Source organism: Idiotropiscis lumnitzeri, chromosome 16 (genome assembly GCF_059441095.1).
Source record: "Idiotropiscis lumnitzeri isolate Australia: NSW breed Sydney's pygmy pipehorse chromosome 16, RoL_Ilum_1.0, whole genome shotgun sequence".
In the NCBI taxonomy this organism is placed as follows: domain Eukaryota; kingdom Metazoa; phylum Chordata; class Actinopteri; order Syngnathiformes; family Syngnathidae; genus Idiotropiscis; species Idiotropiscis lumnitzeri.
In genome coordinates, this window is record NC_142406.1 from 505,001 (window position 1) to 515,000 (window position 10,000).

General features: G+C 59.4%; 1 non-coding gene across 1 annotated transcript in view; it reads right to left on the bottom strand.

The window, feature by feature from the left end:
* Nucleotides 1-14, bottom strand: part of LOC148320783 (18S ribosomal RNA) — a 1,933-nt gene extending 1,919 nt beyond the window's left edge. The window contains exon 1 of the ribosomal RNA XR_015839494.1: nucleotides 1-14. This exon is cut by the window's left edge and continues 1,919 nt beyond it. This is a non-coding gene — a ribosomal RNA (18S ribosomal RNA).
* Between the last annotated feature and the right edge of the window lie 9,986 nt (nucleotides 15-10,000).

The following is a 10,000-nucleotide window of genomic DNA, read 5'->3' on the forward strand; positions in this document are numbered from 1 at the left end:
GGATCAACCAGGTAGCCCTCGCGTCCGGCGGTCTGTGTTTCTTGCATTGGAACCGGAGCTGAGCGGGGAGCCGGGCGCGGGGACCGGGCGGCGCCCGCGGGAGACGGCCTCCCGCGGGGTTACCCCCGGCGGCACCCCAGCCTCCCTCGTTGTTTTTTCTCTCTCATTTTTTTCGGACGTGGGCTACCGAAATTTCCGTTACCGATTCAGCCCCCGTGCGCGGTGAGGAAGTCGGCTGGGCCTCGGTATGTACTCGGTCCGTAGAGGCCGCGTTACCGCGTGGCGGTCAGTCGCGGGAGGGAGCCGGAGCCGCCCGCACGCCCGCGACCGCAACACGCACTCGGAGGCGGCGTCTTCTGACAGACGCCGGTAGGGTTTGAGAAACATGCTTTTTCGGAAAGGACCGCTCGGCTGACGCGGGCCTGGGCTCCCGCACCCCTCTCGTGGCGGGGCACCCGCGAGCGCGGCGGAACTCCCGTGTAGGACATCTCTGGGCCCGTGTGGCCGACGGGCACGCGACAGGGTCGTCTCGGTCTCGCGACGAAAGCGGTTTCGCGCTGGTTGGTGCGCTAGAGGTCGATCCGCAGGCCGAAGGAACCGTCCACCCGAACACCCCGGCGCGAGGCCGGGGCCGGCAGGGGCCCTCCGATGGCGGGTCATGCTTGCCAATCGGTCAGTGGTTGGTGTGGTGCAGTATATGTCAGGGTGTGGGTGCGAGATGGGCCGGGAGGACCGCTCCTCCTGCGTCGGACCCCGAGTCATAGGAAGTGCCGTTTTGTCACAACCCCAGGGGTGGGGTGGGTAACGGTAGGGAAGTGCCGGCCAACGCGCAGAGGTCGACCCGCAGGCCGAAGGAACCGTCCACCCGAACACCCCGGCGCGAGGCCGGGGCCGGCAGGGGCCCTCCGATGGCGGGTCATGATTGCCAATCGGTCAGTGTTTATGTGTGTGCTGCGGTGCCGGCCAACGCGCAGAGGTCGACCCGCAGGCCGAAGGAACCGTCCACCCGAACACCCCGGCGCGAGGCCGGGGCCGGCAGGGGCCCTCCGATGGCGGGTCATGATTGCCAATCGGTCAGTGTTTATGTGTGTGCTGCGGTGCCGGCCAACGCGCAGAGGTCGACCCGCAGGCCGAAGGAACCGTCCACCCGAACACCCCGGCGCGAGGCCGGGGCCGGCAGGGGCCCTCCGATGGCGGGTCATGATTGCCAATCGGTCAGTGGTTGTGTGTGTGCTGCGGTGCCGGCCAACGCTCAGAGGTCGACCCGCAGGCCGAAGGAACCGTCCACCCGAACACCCCGGCGCGAGGCCGGGGCCGGCAGGGGCCCTCCGATGGCGGGTCATGATTGCCAATCGGTCAGTGGTTATGTGTGTGCTGCGGTGCTGCGGTGCCGGCCAACGCTCAGAGGTCGACCCGCAGGCCGAAGGAACCGTCCACCCGAACACCCCGGCGCGAGGCCGGGGCCGGCAGGGGCCCTCCGATGGCGGGTCATGATTGCCAATCGGTCAGTGGTTGTGTGTGTTGCGGTGGGGCCGGGAGGACCGCTCCTCCTGCGTCGGTCCCCGGGTCATGGGAAGTGCCGTGTGGCGGTGGTGGGGCCGGGAGGACCGCTCCTCCTGCGTCGGACCCGAGTCATGGGAAGTGCCGTGTGGCGGGGCCGGGAGGACCGCTCCTCCTGCGTCGGACCCGAGTCATAGGAAGTGCCGTGTGGCGGGGCCGGGAGGACCGCTCCTCCTGCGTCGGACCCGAGTCATAGGAAGTGCCGTGTGGCGGGGCCGGGAGGACCGCTCCTCCTGCGTCGGACCCGAGTCATAGGAAGTGCCGTGTTGCGCTGGTGGGGCCGTGCCCGCCAACAGCCTTCAGTGGTCGGATACCACGTTTGCAAGCTCCCCGCTGGAATGGGGACTTAGAAGAAATGAGGGGAAAATTCCCCCGGAGCTCCGTGCCTGAGGGCGGGCTGTGAGCCGCGCCGCGTCCGCCAACAGCCTTCCATGGTCGGACACCATTGTTCGCAAGTTGCCCGCTGGAATGGGCACATAGAAGAAATTTCGAGGATAACATCCACCAGAGCGCCAGGGCGGCCGTTATTGCAGTATGCGTCCGCCTGGCAGCTCTCTTCCGCGGGAACCATTGGGCAATTTCTTTCACGGAGGTGGACATAGAAGAATTTTTGTTTCTAAAAACGTGGTTCCTAAAAATGTGCCCCAGGTGTTTTGGAAAACCCGGGTAAACCTGGGAAGTAGGCAAATGACCCTCTGACTAGGGGTAAAAACGTTTGCCTACTGCAGCGCCCCTAATGCAATTCGGCGGAACTGCAACGCCCCTGGTCGCCTAAACGCTACCCCTGGTCGCCTAAACCTCACCCCTGGTCGCCTAAACCTCACCCCTGGTCGCCTAAAAGTCACCCCTGGTCGCCTAAATTGTCAACCCCTGGTCACCTAAATTGTCAACCCCTGGTCGCCTAAAGGGGACTTAGAAGAAATGAGGGGGCAAATTCCCCCGGAGCTCCGTGCCTGAGGGCGGGCTGTGAGCCGCGCCGCGTCCGCCAACAGCCTTCAGTGGTCGGATACAATGTTTGAAAGGTCCCCGCTGGAAAGGGGACTTAGAAGAAATGAGGCAAATTTCCCCGGAGCTCCGTGCCTGAGTGCGGGCTGTGAGCCGCGCCGCGCCCGCCAACAGCCTTCAGTGGTCGGATACAATGTTTGAAAGTTCCCCGCTGGAAAGGGGACTTAGAAGAAATTTGTGAAAATTCACCCGGAGCTCCGTGCCCGAGGGCCGGCTATGAGCCGCGCCGTGCCCGCCAACAGCCTTCCACGGTCGGATACAAAGTTTCAAAGTTCCCCGCTGGAAAGGGGACTTAGAAGAAATTTGTGAAAATTCACCCGGAGCTCCGTGCCCGAGGGCCGGCTATGAGCCGCGCCGTGCCCGCCAACAGCCTTCCACGGTCGGATACAATGTTTCAAAGTTCCCCGCTGGAAAGGGGACTTAGAAGAAATGAGGCAAATTTCCCCGGAGCTCCGTGCCTGAGGGCGGGCTGTGAGCCGCGCCGCGCCCGCCAACAGCCTTCAGTGGTCGGATACAATGTTTGAAAGTTCCCCGCTGGAAAGGGGACTTAGAAGAAATGAGGCAAATTTCCCCGGAGCTCCGTGCCTGAGGGCGGGCTGTGAGCCGCGCCGCGTCCGCCAACAGCCTTCAGTGGTCGGATACAATGTTTGAAAGGTCCCCGCTGGAAAGGGGACTTAGAAGAAATGAGGCAAATTTCCCCGGAGCTCCGTGCCTGAGGGCGGGCTGTGAGCCGCGCCGCGTCCGCCAACAGCCTTCAGTGGTCGGATACAATGTTTGAAAGGTCCCCGCTGGAAAGGGGACTTAGAAGAAATGAGGCAAATTTCCCCGGAGCTCCGTGCCTGAGGGCGGGCTGTGAGCCGCGCCGCGCCCGCCAACAGCCTTCAGTGGTCGGATACAATGTTTGAAAGTTCCCCGCTGGAAAGGGGACTTAGAAGAAATGAGGCAAATTTCCCCGGAGCTCCGTGCCTGAGTGCGGGCTGTGAGCCGCGCCGCGTCCGCCAACAGCCTTCCTTTGGTCGGATACAATGTTTGAAAGGTCCCCGCTGGAAAGGGGACTTAGAAGAATTGAGTAAAATTCACCCGGAGCTCCGTGCCCGAGGGCCGGCTATGAGCCGCGCCGTGCCCGCCAACAGCCTTCCACGGTCGGATACAATGTTTCAAAGTTCCCCGCTGGAAAGGGGACTTAGAAGAATTGAGTAAAATTCACCCGGAGCTCCGTGCCTGAGGGCCGGCTATGAGCCGCGCCGTGCCCGCCAACAGCCTTCCACGGTCGGATACAATGTTTCAAAGTTCCCCGCTGGAAAGGGGACTTAGAAGAAATTTGTGGAAATTCACCCGGAGCTCCGTGCCCGAGGGCCGGCTATGAGCCGCGCCGTGCCCGCCAACAGCCTTCCACGGTCGGATACAATGTTTCAAAGTTCCCCGCTGGAAAGGGGACTTAGAAGAAATTTGTGAAAATTCACCCGGAGCTCCGTGCCCGAGGGCCGGCTATGAGCCGCGCCGTGCCCGCCAACAGCCTTCCACGGTCGGATACAATGTTTCAAAGTTCCCCGCTGGAAAGGGGACTTAGAAGATATTTGTAAAATTCACCCGGAGCTCCGTGCCCGAGGGCCGGCTATGAGCCGCGCCGCGCCCGCCAACAGCCTTCCTTTGGTCGGATACAATGTTTCAAAGTTCCCCGCTGGAAAGGGGACTTAGAAGAAATTTGTAAAATTCACCCGGAGCTCCGTGCCCGAGGGCCGGCTATGAGCCGCGCCGTGCCCGCCAACAGCCTTCCACGGTCGGATACAATGTTTCAAAGTTCCCCGCTGGAAAGGGGACTTAGAAGAAATTTGTGAAAATTCACCCGGAGCTCCGTGCCTGAGGGCCGGCTATGAGCCGCGCCGTGCCCGCCAACAGCCTTCCACGGTCGGATACAATGTTTCAAAGTTCCCCGCTGGAAAGGGGACTTAGAAGAAATTTGTGAAAATTCACCCGGAGCTCCGTGCCCGAGGGCCGGCTATGAGCCGCGCCGTGCCCGCCAACAGCCTTCCACGGTCGGATACAATGTTTCAAAGTTCCCCGCTGGAAAGGGGACTTAGAAGAAATTTGTGAAAATTCACCCGGAGCTCCGTGCCCGAGGGCCGGCTATGAGCCGCGCCGTGCCCGCCAACAGCCTTCCACGGTCGGATACAATGTTTCAAAGTTCCCCGCTGGAAAGGGGACTTAGAAGAAATTTGTGAAAATTCACCCGGAGCTCCGTGCCCGAGGGCCGGCTATGAGCCGCGCCGTGCCCGCCAACAGCCTTCCACGGTCGGATACAATGTTTCAAAGTTCCCCGCTGGAAAGGGGACTTAGAAGAAATTTGTGGAAATTCACCCGGAGCTCCGTGCCTGAGGGCCGGCTATGAGCCGCGCCGTGCCCGCCAACAGCCTTCCACGGTCGGATACAATGTTTCAAAGTTCCCCGCTGGAAAGGGGACTTAGAAGAAATTTGTGAAAATTCACCCGGAGCTCCGTTCCTGAGGGCCGGCTATGAGCCGCGCCGTGCCCGCCAACAGCCTTCCACGGTCGGATACAATGTTTCAAAGTTCCCCGCTGGAAAGGGGACTTAGAAGAAATTTGTGAAAATTCACCCGGAGCTCCGTGCCTGAGGGCCGGCTATGAGCCGCGCCGTGCCCGCCAACAGCCTTCCACGGTCGGATACAATGTTTCAAAGTTCCCCGCTGGAAAGGGGACTTAGAAGAAATTAGGCAACTTTCCCCGGAGCTCCATGCCTGAGTGCGGGCTGTTTGCCGCGCCGTGCCCGCCAACAGCCTTCAGTGGTCGGATACAATGTTTCAAAGTTCCCCGCTGGAAAGGGGACTTAGAAGAAATTATGAATATTTTTGTTTCTAAAAACGTGATCCCTGAAAATGTGCCCCAGGTGTTTTGGAAAACCCGGGTAAACCTGGGAAGTAGGCAAATGACCCTCTGACTAGGGGGGAAGAACGTTTGCCTACTGCAGCGCCCCTAATGCAATTCGGCGGAACTGCAACGCCCCTGGTCGCCTAAACGCTACCCCTGGTCGCCTAAAAGCTACCCCTGGTCGCCTAAAAGCTACCCCTGGTCGCCTAAACGCTACCCCTGGTCGCCTAAACGCTACCCCTGGTCACCTAAACGCTACCCCTGGTCGCCTAAACGCTTCCCCTGGTCACCTAAACGCTACCCCTGGTCGCCTAAACGCTACCCCTGGTCGCCTAAACGCTTCCCCTGGTCACCTAAACGCTACCCCTGGTCGCCTAAACGCTTCCCCTGGTCACCTAAACGCTACCCCTGGTCGCCTAAACGCTACCCCTGGTCGCCTAACTGACCCCTCGTGTGTGGGGATCAACGTTTGCCTACTAGGGCGTCCTCCGGCGGCCTCTCGGCAGTACTGCAGGCCCATTTTAGCCGAGCCCATTGAAATGAATGGGGGAATTTTATACGTTTTTGCCTTTTTTTCCCCCCCTCGTTCTTTTTGTATTTATTCATTTATTTCAACTTTTACCGACTCAACCGCCCTCCGGCGTGCCCTCGGCGGTCCCGCAAGCCCAATTCGGCCGAGCCCATTGAAATGAATGGGGGAATTTTATACGTTTTTGCCTTTTTTTCCCCCCCTCGTTCTTTTTGTATTTATTCATTTATTTCAACTTTTACCGACTCAACCGCCCTCCGGCGTGCCCTCGGCGGTCCCGCAAGCCCAATTCGGCCGAGCCCATTGAAATGAATGGGGGAATTTTATACGTTTTTGCCTTTTTTTCCCCCCCTCGTTCTTTTTGTATTTATTCATTTATTTCAACTTTTACCGACTCAACCGCCCTCCGGCGTGCCCTCGGCGGTCCCGCAAGCCCAATTCGGCCGAGCCCATTGAAATGAATGGGGGAATTTTATACGTTTTTGCCTTTTCCCCCCCCCCTCGTTCTTTTTGTATTTATTCATTTATTTCAACTTTTACCGACTCAACCGCCCTCCGGCGTGCCCTCGGCGGTCCCGCAAGCCCAATTCGGCCGAGCCCATTGAAATGAATGGGGGAATTTTATACGTTTTTGCCTTTTTTTTCCCCCCCCTCGTCCTTTTTGTATTTATTCATTTATTTCAACTTTTACCGACTCAACCGCCCTCCGGCGTGCCCTCGGCGGTCCCGCAAGCCCAATTCGGCCGAGCCCATTGAAATGAATGGGGGAATTTTATACGTTTTTGCCTTTTTTTTCCCCCCCTCGTTCTTTTTGTATTTATTCATTTATTTCAACTTTTACCGACTCAACCGCCCTCCGGCGTGCCCTCGGCGGTCCCGCAAGCCCAATTCGGCCGAGCCCATTGAAATGAATGGGGGAATTTTATACGTTTTTGCCTTTTTTTTTCCCCCCCTCGTCCTTTTTGTATTTATTCATTTATTTCAACTTTTACCGACTCAACCGCCCTCCGGCGTGCCCTCGGCGGTCCCGCAAGCCCAATTCGGCCGAGCCCATTGAAATGAATGGGGGAATTTTATACGTTTTTGCCTTATTTCCCCCCCCCTCGTCCTTTTTGTATTTATTCATTTATTTCAACTTTTACCGACTCAACCGCCCTCCGGCGTGCCCTCGGCGGTCCCGCAAGCCCAATTCGGCCGAGCCCATTGAAATGAATGGGGGAATTTTATACGTTTTTGCCTTTTTTTTCCCCCCCCTCGTCCTTTTTGTATTTATTCATTTATTTCAACTTTTACCGACTCAACCGCCCTCCGGCGTGCCCTCGGCGGTCCCGCAAGCCCAATTCGGCCGAGCCCATTGAAATGAATGGGGGAATTTTATACGTTTTTGCCTTTTTTTCCCCCCCTCGTTCTTTTTGTATTTATTCATTTATTTCAACTTTTACCGACTCAACCGCCCTCCGGCGTGCCCTCGGCGGTCCCGCAAGCCCAATTCGGCCGAGCCCATTGAAATGAATGGGGGAATTTTATACGTTTTTGCCTTTTTTTTCCCCCCCCTCGTCCTTTTTGTATTTATTCATTTATTTCAACTTTTACCGACTCAACCGCCCTCCGGCGTGCCCTCGGCGGTCCCGCAAGCCCAATTCGGCCGAGCCCATTGAAATGAATGGGGGAATTTTATACGTTTTTGCCTTTTTTTTCCCCCCCTCGTTCTTTTTGTATTTATTCATTTATTTCAACTTTTACCGACTCAACCGCCCTCCGGCGTGCCCTCGGCGGTCCCGCAAGCCCAATTCGGCCGAGCCCATTGAAATGAATGGGGGAATTTTATACGTTTTTGCCTTTTTTTTTCCCCCCTCGTCCTTTTTGTATTTATTTACTTATTTCAACCTTTACCGACTTAGGGGCCGCTTTGCACCGCCTGTGCCCGGGGAAGGTGCTCCTATTCGGGCCAAGTGTGACACACGCCCGCCCTCCTCCTCCGGAGCTTCCATTAGGGTAGACTTAGGGGCCGCTTGGCACCGCCTGTGCCCGGGGAAGGTGCTCATATTCGGCTTCACTGTCAGGCAGCATGCACTCCTCCTCCGGAGCTTCCATTTGGGCAAACTTAGGGGCCGCTTGGCACCGCCCGTGCCCGGGGAAGGTGCTCCTATTCGGGCCAAGTGTGACACACGCCCGCACTCCTCCTCCGGAGCTTCCATTTGGGCAAACTTAGGGGCCGCTTGGCACCGCCTGTGCCCGGGGAAGGTGCTCATATTCGGCTTCACTGTCACACAGCATGCACTCCTCCTCCGGAGCTTCCATAAGGGCAAACTTAGGGGCCGCTTGGCACCGCCTGTGCCCGGGGAAGGTGCTCATATTCGGCTTCACTGTCACACAGCGTGCACTCCTCCTCCGGAGCTTCCATTTGGGCAAACTTAGGGGCCGCTTGGCACCGTCTGTGCCCGGGGAAGGTGCTCATATTCGGGCCAAGTGTGACACACGCCCGCACTCCTCCTCCGGAGCTTCCATAAGGGCAAACTTAGGGGCCGCTTGGCACCGCCTGTGCCCGGGGAAGGTGCTCATATTCGGCTTCACTGTCACACAGCGTGCACTCCTCCTCCGGAGCTTCCATTTGGGCAAACTTAGGGGCCGCTTGGCACCGTCTGTGCCCGGGGAAGGTGCTCATATTCGGGCCAAGTGTGACACACGCCCGCACTCCTCCTCCGGAGCTTCCATAAGGGCAAACTTAGGGGCCGCTTGGCACCGCCTGTGCCCGGGGAAGGTGCTCATATTCGGCTTCACTGTCAGGCAGCATGCACTCCTCCTCCGGAGCTTCCATTTGGGCAAACTTAGGGGCCGCTTGGCACCGTCTGTGCCCGGGGAAGGTGCTCCTATTCGGCTTCACTGTCATGCAGCATGCACTCCTCCTCCGGAGCTTCCATTTGGGCAAACTTAGGGGCCGCTTGGCACCGCCTGTGCCCGGGGAAGGTGCTCCTATTCGGGCCATGTGTGACACACGCCCGCACTCCTCCTCCGGAGCTTCCATGAGGGTAGACTTAGGGGCCGCTTGGCACCGCCTGTGCCCGGGGAAGGTGCTCATATTCGGCTTCACTGTCAGGCAGCATGCACTCCTCCTCCGGAGCTTCCATTTGGGCAAACTTAGGGGCCGCTTGGCACCGTATGTGCCCGGGGAAGGTGCTCCTATTCGGCTTCACTGTCATGCAGCATGCACTCCTCCACCGGAGCTTCCATTTGGGCAAACTTAGGGGCCGCTTGGCACCGCCTGTGCCCGGGGAAGGTGCTCCTATTCGGGCCAAGTGTGACACACGCCCGCACTCCTCCTCCGGAGCTTCCATTTGGGCAAACTTAGGGGACGCTTGGCACCGCCCGTGCCCGGGGAAGGTGCTCATATTCGGGCTAAGTGTGACAGACGCCGGCCTATTACCCCCGGAGCGATGGAGCTGGGGGCGCTCGCTCCCCGCCCGTGCCCGGGGAAGGTGCTCCTCTCCGGCCTAAGTGTGGCAGACGCCGGCCTATTACCCCCAGAGCGATGGAGCTGGGGGGCGCTCGCTCCCCGCCCGTGCCCGGGGAAGGTGCTCCTCTCCGGGCTAAGTGTGGCAGACGCCGGCCTATTACCCCCGGGGCGATGGAGCTGGGGGGCGCTCGCTCCCTGCCTGTGCCCGGGGAAGGTGCTCATCTCCGGGCTAAGTGTGGCAGACGCCGGCCTATTACCCCCGGAGCGATGGAGCTGGGGGGCGCTCGCTCCCTGCCTGTGCCCGGGGAAGGTGCTCATCTCCGGGCTAAGTGTGGCAGACGCCGGCCTATTACCCCCGGAGCGATGGAGCTGGGGGGCGCTCGCTCCCTGCCTGTGCCCGGGGAAGGTGCTCCTCTCCAGCCCCAGGTCGCCTAACCCCCTTACCCCTGGTCACCTAAACCCCTTACCCCTGGTCGCCTAAGTGGCCCACCCCTGGTCACCTAAACGTCCCACCCCTGGTCGCCTAAACCCCTTACCCCTGGTCACCTAAACGGCCTACCCCTGGTC